Genomic DNA, 12,998 nt, shown 5'->3' with positions numbered 1-12,998 from the left:
AAAGGGGGAGAAAACCTGAATAATCCGTTTTAGGAAATAGGGAAGAATATATAGAATAGGAGGGAGTATTATTAATGATCATGTGATTCAGTGATTGCGAGAAAAGGAATTAGAAAAAACGAAACGTATGCAACTTTTATATGTTAGTCAAAAAAGATTGCTTGATACAAATTAACTTTGAGTTATTTTTTTTCCCAGATAAACGTATTATGTAGTGAATAAGAATCGAATTCTCAAGTGGACAATGATATGTGATGAAATTACTCTTAAGATAAAAGGTAAATAAATAAATAAATAAATAAATAAATAAATAAATAAATAAATAAAAAAAGACAAATGATCAGGACAGATAGAGTATATGACCGTCCTAGACTATAGCACAAGACCAAAAAGAATAGTGCCCAATATAAAGGACACGCCGTCGTAAGGTAGACACTTTGAAAAAGGAAAAGTTTGTAAAAAATATGGGCCTAATAGAACAATATATGTAGACAAATTATTAGTTCGGTATAATTGTATTTATGTGTTATCTATTAAGTTAAGCCCAAATATAAAGTGATCCAATACGGTGTATTAAATACGAGCTTATTTACGTCTTAAAAAGTATGGGTCAGTCTATTATCTAAGTGTAGATATTTATTAGGTTTGTTAATGCATGATGGGCGCATTAGACTAAGGAGATTATATATAAGTCACGTGGGTTATGGTGCTGGTAACACACAATAACCTAATCTCCTCGCATCCCATCAGTAGAGAGATCCCTATGGTATGTGTGTCTACTAGAAGACCTAATCCCGTCCCTTCAGGCGGTTCATCCCAACCTTTCGTCATGTAATCAGGTACGCTTCCGCATCTAGTATTTACCGAATAATTTAGTATGAAGTTTATGGTCTCAATTCGGATTAAATCTAACAAGTGGTATCAGAGCCACCTTCATATTAAATTATTTGGGTTTAGTTTAAGATATACGGTATTCGTTCTTCAAGCGTGATTGTAATTTGGGTTCGATTGATTCTATGCGTCGATTTGAATTAAGATTCTGTAATTATGAGTTGAATGGTCAAATTCAGTTGCACATGGATCACTTACAGCATGAATCAATTTTGATGGTAGTAACTTTTACATTTGACGTTGCTTGATACATTGAGTGTGACTTTGGATTTCACATGGGTTTTTTGTTTTGGAATTTATTATGGTTAGATTATCATAATTGCACAGAGTTTCAGCCATTAGTGTAATTTTTTTGTTGCAAGTGCACGAAACTGACGCCTTTAATTTTTCGTCTGATTATGCAATTCATTATGCGTGCTTAATTTGGTTTAAAATCAGTCCCATCATACGTCTCATATGCATAATCCTGATTTGGGGTTTGTTAATTCAATGTGAATTTTGGTATGCTGTATGCCTGCATGTCATGTTCTTCGGTTATGTGTTTACTTTGCACATAATATGATTTAAGCTTATAGTTATCACCAATTCTTATTTCAGACCAAGGTATCCGTCTTATTAATAAGACGGATACCATATTCTCTCACAAAATACCCATTTAGGGTGAGTGGAGAAGCACATGGGGGGTCCCACCTTTGTCCCCTCTACCCATTTCCTCTCACACAACGACCCGTCTTAAAATCCGACCCGTTTTAAGCAAGACTTACTCTATAGTTATTGATTTGGTCATTGGATAATTTAGGGGCAATAATTTTTTGTCATATTAATCAATTGTAATGATAATGCATAATAGCATATTTTGGTTAAGGTTTATGACCGTCACAAACAAGAATTTGTGTTATGATTGTGACAAATAAGGAATAACGATTTATCAATTATGAATTTGTTATTGGATTCACTAATATTGGCTACTTGAATTTTATATAAGGTGTCTAATATTTTGAGTTATTTGATTGAAGCAATAAGTCGCCAAAGTGACCTCTATTGCGTAGATTGAATAATTTAAAATATTAAGACAATTGTGTATGTTTGGATTTCATGCGGGTAGTGATCGGCCCAAAGGGAGACTATTATTTGGCCGAGATTCAATCATACTTGTGGTGATAAATGTATAACAAGTATTCGGTTTTCATGTAAATGTTAAGTCGGCCCAAAGGAAGGATTGATATTTGACATGATTTTACTGTTAACATTTGATTACTACGCTAAGAGTACCACTTACAAGTCTAGTTCTTGTCCAAAGACAAGGTTAGATGTTGTGCTAGGTATCTTGTGATGATGGAGATGCCAATATTGAATCTGAAATCAAGTTAAGGGAGTGTCATTATGTTTATGACACTCATAAGGATTATGCCCATAAAGATTTTAAGATGAATAAATTCAATTTTTTGGTCTAGTGTGTGTAGTTCATGCGAATAATGATCGGCCCAAAGGAAGACATTATTTGGCCGAATTGCATATACACGTTGGGTAATAAATATGTGACGATTATTCGGTATTTTTATGTGTATATTAAGTCGGCCCAAAGGAAGGCTTAGTATTCGACATGAGTTTATCGTCAATATTTGATTACAATTCTTTAAGAGTAGCTAGTTAATATTTATGGTTAACAACTAAATTATTAGTTTCGCAAAGACACTTTAACTTATGAATTTATTCAAAATATAAGTATATTGTTTTGTTCATTCAGTTTGACATTTATGGTTATTTTATCTGTCATATTCGGTTAATTACATTCTCAATTCGGATGAAACCATTTTTTTAATGAATGGTAAGAGAATGTAAATACTTATTTTGGTTAGCGATAATATTAACATTGCTTTTGGAATGTATAATTGCTACTCATAAGGATTAAAGTATCGTGTGGACTCACGTGATTTGTGGAGTAGTACATTCAAAATGGATGTTTAGTGATTATCTAAGGCGACATTATTAAGGAAATATTTAAGGGCATTTTTCAGTTAATTAAGAAGATGCAAAAGTCAAACTCAAAGAAATAACAACAAACATAAGGTTAGACATTTTTTTAGTCATTTGTTTGTTAAGAGTTTTGACATATAAAGAAACTCTAGTATCAGTTTTAAGTTTTAACGCTTGACGTGTCGGTAAAGTTAAACTTCTTATTTGAGTTTGTCTAATTAAAGTTAATTATTATATATCCAATCGTGTGGTGGGTGTATTTGGTTTTTTCATCTACAAAAGGATAATTATGCAAGTATAACGAACATGTTACAAGCCAAGTGATGATGAAAGATTCATCTATTTGGGGCATGTTGTCATCTGAGTTTCAGACAGTCAACTAACTTAGTTATCATTAATGACTTGTTCCTTTATTTTAATTTGGAAAATGCTTTTGGTACTACCTTAGGTGGAGTTTGGTTATTTTTCGTATTAGCAAATTTGGTTTATTGTCTATTGAGAAATAATCAATTTTGTGTTTTCCTAATTCAAATAATGGTGAATCTATCATTTTTGATAGCTTTGTATAGTTTAGATTGAAATATATTTTAAGTAAATTTGTATTAAAGTTCAGTGGATATAAAGAAGACGGTATGACACATTAAAAGGGAAATTAAAGTTTTGTGTCAAAATGAAATTGGTGTTCTCCTTTACTTCAGATATTCATATTTAAGGGTTAAAGACAGACTAAAGAGAGATTAGATATCAAAATTATTTTTTGATGTCTCATTATTAACATATATACGGAAAGGTGAACCATTCTATACTCTGAGTATTAATGGTTTAAATTATTATGTTAATTTGTAGATGGAATTTAGGCAAGGATATCTAAATCTCATTTGTGAGAAATTTTTAGTTCTTGACGTTTTCACTGATATTTGACTGAGTTATTTTACTCAGTAAAGAAATAATTATGTCATATTTGATCATAAGTGTTAATACTTTGGCGGTGACTATTAAGGATAACAACGTCAAGGTTATTTTAAAGAATTACTAGAGGAGTTTTATCTTATATTTGATATTATTACACCATATGAGGATTCTTAATATGGATGGTGTAATATGTATGCAAACAAGATGCTAAGGCCTGGTAAGGAGTGTGATTATTCATACTCTTTTCCATATTACTCTAGTTATAAGTTCTTAAGATTGCAGCTATCTATGAATAAAGTTCTAACAATATCATTGACTATTTAATCAAAGTGTAAATAATGTACACATCTCGTATGTCCAACTAATCAGGGTTGAGGTTTAAAAAGCATAAGGTTAATAGTTGGACTTAAGGATAGTTAATGACTATTTTGTTGGATAGTACCTAAGGCTTAAGGGTAATAAAGTAATGATCCCACAATAAAGCTATCTAAGACGGAAATTAAGGTGTTCATTGAGAATATTGAGTTTGAGTGGGAGAAAAGGTAATTGATATTGTTTTAAGTCTCCTTATACAAGATTATAAAATCAATTTGGTTGAACAAACTCAAATATCTCAATAACCAATTCATTAGAAGATCCACATAATAAGGTAAATACAACTACATTAATTACATTGTTTTCCTATATAGATAAAAATGGACAACAATGTAGTGACAGACTAACTAGTTGTAATAAGAGTTAGATAATAGAATGGTAAAGATGATTTAATCACCTTTTGCCAAACCATTGAAGGTCCTAACTCATATAAGTGGATTTGGTGCCGTAAAGAAATTAGTCATTTGATGGACGATGATATTTGGACATTGTTCCATTACCTAAAGTTGTGAAATATATTGGTTTCAAATATTTATTTGTTACCAAGAAGGGTTCAAAAGGTAATGTGACACTCAGAATTATCTTGTCGGTATTGACTATAAGGACATTTTAGCATATTCGGTTTTTCAGTTATACTGGATGAATGTTATAGATATGCTTTTCAATGGTGACATTGATGGAAATATTCAATTCAGTAACGAGAACTTTGATTCAATGGATTCAAAGTAGATTTTCTACAATAAGGGAATTCATCCAATAAATTTCAAGTCAGGTTTTCCGGTATAAAGATTACAAATCTGCAATACTATCATCTTATTTGATATTAGATGGATGCGGTAGATTATTGTAGATACTCAAGTTTCAGTGGGAGTATGAAAATGTGTAATACTACGGTTTTATATGTCTATGGGTACTCTATCGAGTGGGGCTTACTCTGTCGAGTAAGTATGTTTGGTTTACAAAACAGTGTTCAGCTGAAGGGTACTCGATCGAGTAAGTTGGGGACTCGATCGAGTAAGGGTCACTCGATCGAGTAAGTTACTTAATCGATCGAGTAAGTTGGTTTTGCGGGTTATTTTAGCCGGGTTTTGTTAGTAACGCGTGATTGGTATTTAAAACTTTCCGTCACCTTCTTTATCACTTTTACCTTTTTCTAAAACCTTTCAAGAGAGAAAACAGTTACGTTGCTTTTGTTCTTCGCGTTACTATCAAATCCCAAAGGCTAAGGTTGTCGGATCGTCGTGTTCTTTACACTGTTGAGTTCGTCGGTGTCGTGGTTAAGTTCCTTGTATGATTTTTATACCGTTTCGTTGATTTTATTTAAAACCCTAATTGGGTAGATCGGGGGTTTTGGGAGTATAATGTTGTATTAGATGGTAATTGTATGGTTATATGCTTATAGGAGGAGGTTTCGTTGAGGAGCAATATTGATTAGCTGCTTTGTGACGGTCTCGTGATTGCTTATTCCAGGCAGGGTTTCCCTACTCGGTTATTGGTTACATAAGTGTTGTTGGTGATTGTGTTTATTGTTGATCTATAACATGTTGGTTTTTGTGTTGGAGTTGTTGTTGCATAATTGTTGTTGTTTGTCTGTGGTTCGCGAGGTGCGCCCTCGGCTGAGTGGAGTCATTTGCGGGAGTGGCTTCACGCCCTTGATTCGCCCTCTGTGAAACCCACCACGGGAGGTGTGCACATTAAGGAAAATGGCTTATCGCTCTGATGAGATGAGCGGGGCTTAGGTGGGAATGGCTGCGGTCACCCACTGGTGTTCTGGCAGGACTACACACTTTAGTGTGTAGTCAGGTGTGTGGAGTTGTGATGGAGATTGGGTAATTTGTGTATTGTATCTGTTGTATTATTTTTGTGTAATCAGTAACTGACCCCGTTTTAATATTTTGAAAACTGTGGTGATCCATTCGGGGATGGTGAGCAGTTATTGAGCAGGTATGAGATGGACGCACATGAGATAGCTGGGTTGTGTCACCACGAGATGTCTAGAAGTCTTCCGCTATGACTTTAAACGATTATTTACTTTAGTTGGTTTAGCATGTTTTTGGAACAGTTGTATTTTTATTTGACAGTTTTGGTTTGGACATGTATTGCCTTAAACTTATTTAATAAAGTACGTTCTTTTATGGTCCTTTTGATATACATTTTCTCGGGTAACCGAGATTATAGCATTTTCATGCATTATGTGGTCCTGGTAAGACACTTGGTGTATGGGGGTGTTACAAAGTGGTATCAGAGAGACGATTTTGGAACCTGTAACTAATGAACCCAATGAATATAGGGAGTCAAAATAAAATGAACCCGGGTAGGAGTGGTTAGGAGCTAATGCAAAGGCTTGGGAGACGTCCTAAAGTCGCGATCTCGCCCTACAAATTTGAACCGGTCACTATGGGGTGTGTCATGGGATCGCTATGTGTTTATTTACGTTATGTTGCATATATATATATTAAAAATGTGTTGTATGGATCAGTGGATAAATGAATGTGGAGAATGGAGAATGTGGTGGCGAAAGGTACGTAGATTGTATGATTGTATGTTGTTGTTGATAATCAAGATTACATACGATGATTTATAATGTGGCTTGTTAGAAACATGTGAATAGGATATTGTTTTGTTGTATATACGTATACATATCTAAATGTATATAGTTGTTGTGGAAAGTAGTTGAGTTTAGCATGCGGGTAGCTTACGAGACATCATGACTCGATCGAGTGGGGGGCACTCGATCGAGTAGGTGAGGGACTCGATCGAGTGGGCAGGACTCGGTAGAGTGGTGTGTATAACGTTTTGGAACCATCGCTGCTGTTTTTAGGCGCTCGATCGAGTAAGCTATGGACTCGATCGAGCAAGGGCTACTCGATCGAGTATGTTAGGGGCTCGATCGAGTTGGTTATGTGATGCGTTCTGGTCAGGTTTTGGAGTCGAGGCACTCGATCGAGTAAGTGGGAAACTCGATCGAGTGGCCTCAACTCGATCGAGTGGGTTGTGTTGCTCGGTCGAGTGTGAGCTGCTCAGGTCATATATATGTTTAAGTTGAGGGATGTGTGTTTACGTTTACCTTTTCTCTTATATAGTTCAAAGATGCCGCCAAAGAGATCTGCCTTGTATGCTAGGGCTGAGATGATGAGTATAGATGAAGTGGCCAAGATGCTTGAGCATCAAGAGGCGCTTATTGAGGCTTTGAAGAAATTTGGGAAGGACAAAGAGGCTGGGTTAGATTTTGCTAAGATGAGTACTACCATAGCCCGTTTTAACCCAAAGGAATACATGGGTACTGGAGCGCCAATTTTGCTCGACAATTGACATAGGGAGATGGAGAATATTGTGAATGTGGTTCACTGCCCTGAGAACTTCAAAGTGGAACAAGCTGCGTTCTACTTGAGAGATGCGGCTGGAGAATGGTGGGATAAGGTAAGGGAGAGTGCCTTAGATCTGTATGTAAGACAGGGGAAGTCAGCTATACCTTGGAGTAAGTTCAAGAGAGCTATGCGCCGAGAGTTTATACCTGAGCATGTCCGTAGTAAGCTGAGAGAGGAGTTTGATGATTTTAAAATGACTCCGGATATGACAGTGGCTGAGTACTATCATAAGTTTAATGAGAAGTCTAGATACACAGAGGATATGGGGTTGAACCAGGAGAACTTGGCGCTGAGGTTTGAGAAGGGCTTAACCTATAAGATCATGGAGTAACTACCAGTTGGAGTCCTTACCGATGTTAAGGAAGTGTATAAGCGAGCCGGGAAAGCTGAAAGATTGGTCGAAATGGCCAAGGAGAATAGGTAGATAAGTCCCGAGAAGAGGAAGGCTGAGAGTGAGAGTGGTGGTCAGTCCAATTACAAGAGGGGCAACCATAACCAAGCGAGGGCTTACTCATCAGGATCGGGGTTTAGCGGTGAAGCTTCTTTTGGGCATGGTTGAGGTAGTGGTAGTAGCAGCTGGGGTTTAACTTGCTTTAATTGTGGCGGTGTAGGCCACAAGAGATATGAGTATAACAGTGCTGTGGGGAGGGGTTTCAGAGGCCATCACAGAGGAGTTTCTCTCAGGGTCCGTCTCAGTATTATGCTAGCAAGAGGTCGGCTGGGTCATGGAACAATCACGGTGGTCAGAGTAACAACAACAGTGGGGCTAACCGCAATGGCGGTAATTCATATCAGAAACCGGCAACAAACAATAACCAGGGATCGGCTGCCAAGCCGTCTACTTCTGCCAGTACTATCCAGGGAGGTGGATAGAAGACCAGTGGCAAGTTATTCATGATGGACAAGAAAGCTGCTGAGGATGATGCTCACGTGATCACGGGTACTTTTCTTGTTAATGGTGTCTTTACCTTTGTTTTGTTTGATTCGGGGGCGTCACATTCTTTTGTATCATCAGGTCAGGCTAAGCTTTTGGGTTTGGGTAAGTTTGAGTCTGTAAAAGATGAGAGTTTTATACCGTCGGGTGAGTCTGTAACTTGTGGGAGGTTGTATAAGCGTGTATCTATGATAGTTGGGTAGGTTGACCTTCCGGTAGATTTGTTAGAGTTTCCCATGGATGGTTTTGAGATGATTGTTGGTATGGATTGGCTGGGTAAGTACAAGGCTAGAATAGATTGTCACCAAAAGAGAATCTCTTTGAGAGGTCCTAAGGGAGTTAGTGTGTCTTATCGTGGGTTTGTTGTCAAACTTAAAGTCAAAGTGATTGCAGCAGTGACATTGAAGTCTTATCTGAGGAAGGGGTGTCCTTTGATTCTATGCCATGTGAGAGACCATAGTAAGGTGAGTTCGACAGCTGATCAGATACCAGTGGTGGGAGAGTTTACAGATATTTTTCCGGAGGAGATACCAGGTATGTCAGCAAAGAGGGATTTAGATTTCAGTGTGGAACTGAAACCAGGGATGGGACCAATCTCTAAGGCCCCGAACCGCATGGGTACTAAGGAGTTGGAGGAGATGAAGAAACAGCTGAATGATTTGATTGATAAGGGATACATTAGACCTAGTGTATCGCCGTGGGGAGCACCAGTTCTGTTTGTGAAGAAGAAAGATGAGAGTTTGAGGTTGTGCATCGACTACAGGGAGCTGAACAGGGTTACAGTGAAGAACAAGTATCCTTTGCCAAGGATAGATGATCTGTTTTACCAGTTGAGTAGGGCAACAGTCTTTTCCAAGATTGATTTGAGATCAGGTTACCATCAGGTGAGGATTCGGGATAAGGATATACCAAAGACAGCTTTTAAATCCAGGTATGGTCACTATGAGTACGTGGTGATGCCGTTTGGGTTACCTAATGCACCTGCAGTGTTTATAGATTTGATGAATCGGGTCTTCAGTCACTTTTTGGATCGGTTTGTGATGGTGTTCATAGATGATATCTTAGTCTATTCCAAGACTAAGGAGGAGCATGAGGAGCACTTGAAGTTGGTGTTGCAGACTTTGCGTGACAATCAGCTGTATGTAAAGTTGTCTAAGTGTGAGTTCTGGCTAGAGGAAGTTGCCTTTCTGGGGCATGTGATTTCCAAGGATGGTGGAGTTGTGGATCTAAAAAAGATAGAGGCAGTGTCTAAGTGGGAAGCACCGAAGAATGTGACAGAGATTAGGAGTTTCTTGGGTTTGGCAGGGTACTATCGTTGGTTTGTGAAAGACTTTTCTAAGATAGCCAGACCTATAACGGCGTTGATGAGGAAAGAGAACAGGTTTCATTGGGATGAAAGTTGTGAGACAGCATTCCCAATATTAAAGGAGCGTTTGACCACAGCTCCAGTCTTAGCATTACCTGAAGGGCGTGAGAACTTTGAGGTATATACAGATGCTTCAAAGAATGGGTTAGGGTGTGTGTTGATGCAGAATGGGAAAGTAATTGCCTATGCTTCTAGGCAATTGAAACCTTATGAGGAGAACTATCCGACACATGATCTAGAGTTAGGTGCAGTTGTGTTTGCTCTCAAGATTTGGAGGCACTATCTTTATGGGGCGACCTTTAAGGTGTTTTCAGATCACAAGAGTCTCAAGTACATCTTCACTCAAAAGGAGCTGAACATGAGACAGAGGAGGTGTATGAAGCTGATAGGGGATTATGACATGGATATTAACATGAAGGGAAGGCAAATGTGGTTGCTGGTGCGCTGAGCAGGAAGAGTGTGCATACTCTATGCACAGCTATGTCTTTGATGAGGTTGAGAGATGAGGTGGGGAAGATAGGGATACATGTGATACAGAAAGGGGATGCTAGAAGGGACTTGACAGTGGAATCGGATCTATATGATGACATTCACAAGAAACAAGCTTTGGATCCTAAGATTGAGGAGTGGAGAGATGAAGTGGAGAAAGGGACAGTGTCTCGGTTCTCTATTCATACAGATGGCAGTGTGAGGTTTGATGGGAGATGGTGTGTTCCTAATGATGAGGAGTTGAAAAAGATAATCATGACAGAGGCTCATTGCACACCATATTCAGTACATCCAGGTGGCGACAAGTTGTGTAAAGATTTGAATAAGACTTTCTGGTGGCCTGGGATGAAGAAGGAAACAACTGAGTTTGTGGCTCGATGTTTGACATATCAGAGGGTCAAGGGAGAGCAGCGACGACCATAAGGTAAGATTCGGTCTCTTGAGGTACCTGAGTGGAAATGGGAATCTATCTCTATGGACTTTATGATGGGTTTACCAAGGCGCCAACAGGGTAACAACATGATATGGGTGATAGTTGACCGTTTGACTAAGTCAGCTCACTTTGTTCCAATGAAAGATATTTGGACCAAGATACAGTTAGCTTTGGGTTATAGAAAGCATGTGGTTCGGTTACATTAGGTGCCTAAGGATATTGTGTCAGATCGAGATGCGAGACTCATATCACGGTTTTGGCAAGAGTTGCAGGATCTGATGGGAACTATTTTAAAGATGAGTACTTTTTTTCATCCTGCGAAAGATGGACAGACAGAGAGAACTATCAAGACCTTTGAAGATATGTTGAGAGCTTGTGTGATGGAGTTTGGTGGTAGCTGGGAAGATAGGCTGGATCTGATTGAGTTTTCTTAGAACAACAACTATCACACGAGTATTGGGATGGCACCGTTTGAGGCTTTGTATGGGAGGAGGTGTAGGAGTCCAATTTGATTGGATGATAGAGCTGAGGCAGTGGTTTTAGGACCATAGATGGTACAAGAGATGATAGAACAGGTTAAGGTGATTAGGCAAAAGATAAAAGCGGCCCAGGATCGACAAAAGAGTTATGCAGACTTACATTGCCATGACATAGAGTTTCAGGTTAGGGACAAGGTTCTTCTGAAAGTGTCTCCTATGCGTGGAGTTATGAGGTTTGGGAAGAAAGGGAAGCTGAGCCAGAAGTTCATCGGACCATATGAGATCTTGGATCGTGTGGGAGAGGTTGCTTACCAGTTAGCATTACCAACGGCTTTGGATAGGGTGCATAATGTGTTTCATGTGTCTCAGTTACGAAAGTATGTGAGCGATCCTTCATATGTGCTAGAGGTGGATAACATAGAGTTGAATGAGTCCTTTTCTTATCTTGAGGTGCCGAAACAGATTCTTGATCGCAAGGTTCGAAAAACTAGATCCGGGGAAACAGTGTTGCTTAAGGTTCTATGGTCTAATCATGAGGTTGATGAAGCTACTTGGGAGGCGAAAGAGGCTATGAGGGAGCGGTATTCGTCTCTTTTTAATCAGGTATGTGTGGTTACGGGGACGTAACCATGTTTCTTTTAGGGGGTAGGAGGTGATCACATAAGGTTTTGGTATGGTTTATGTTGGTTTTAGTACAGTTAGTAGTTGCTTTGAGTCGGTTTGAGTTTTAATTGGGAGTTGTGTTTTGAGTTTTAGTTGCGTTGTTGTGTCGTGGTTGAGTTAGTATGTTTTGTTTTTGTGTATGGGTTGAACTTCGGGGACGAAATTCTTTTTAAGGAGGGAAGACTGTAATACTACGATTTTCTATGTCTATGGTTACTCTATCGAGTGGGGCTTACTCTGTCGAGTAAGTATGTTTGGTTTACGAAACAATGCTCTGCTGAAGGGTACTCGATTGAGTAAGTTGGGGACTCGATCGAGTAAGGGTCACTCGATCGAGTAAGTTATTTTCTCGATCGAGTAAGTTGGTTTTGCGGGTTATTTTAGCCGGGTTTTGTTAGTAACGCGTGATTGGTATTTAAAGCTTTCCGTCACCTTCTTTATCACTTTTACCTTTTTCTAAAACCTTTCAAGAGAGAAAACAGTTACGTTGCTTTTGTTCTTCGCATTACTATCAAATCCCAAAGGCTAAGGTTGTCGGATAGTCGTGTTCTTTACACCATTCAGTTCGTCGTGTCGTGGGTAAGTTCCTTGTATGATTTTTATACCGTTTCGTTGATTTTGTTTAAAACTCTAATTGGGTAGATCGGGGGTTTTGGGAGTATAATGTTGTATTAGATGGTAATTGTATGGTTATATGCTTATAGGAGGAGGTTTCGTTGAGGAGCAATACTGATTAGCTGCTTTGTGATGGTCTCGTGATTGCTTATTCCAGGTAGGGTTTCCCTACTCGGTTATTGGTTACATAAGTGTTGATGGTGATTGTGTTTATTGTTGATCTATAACATGTTGGTTTTTGTGTTGGAGTTGTTCTTGCATAATTGTCGTTGTTTGTCTGTGGTTCGCGAGGTGCGCCCTCGCTTGAGTGGAGTCACTTGCGGGAGTGGCTTCACGCCCTTGATTCGCCCTCTGTGGAACCCGCCACAGGAGGGGATGTGCACATTAAGTAACATGGGTTATCGCACGGATGAGATGACCGGGGCTTAGGTGGGAACGGTTGCGGTCCCCCACTGGCGGCGAGGAATATCTGTTGCGATGGGTATTCTGGCAGGAC

Source organism: Silene latifolia, chromosome X, assembly GCF_048544455.1.
Source record: "Silene latifolia isolate original U9 population chromosome X, ASM4854445v1, whole genome shotgun sequence".
Lineage (NCBI taxonomy): Eukaryota > Viridiplantae > Streptophyta > Magnoliopsida > Caryophyllales > Caryophyllaceae > Silene > Silene latifolia.
This window is presented reverse-complemented; position numbering follows the sequence as displayed.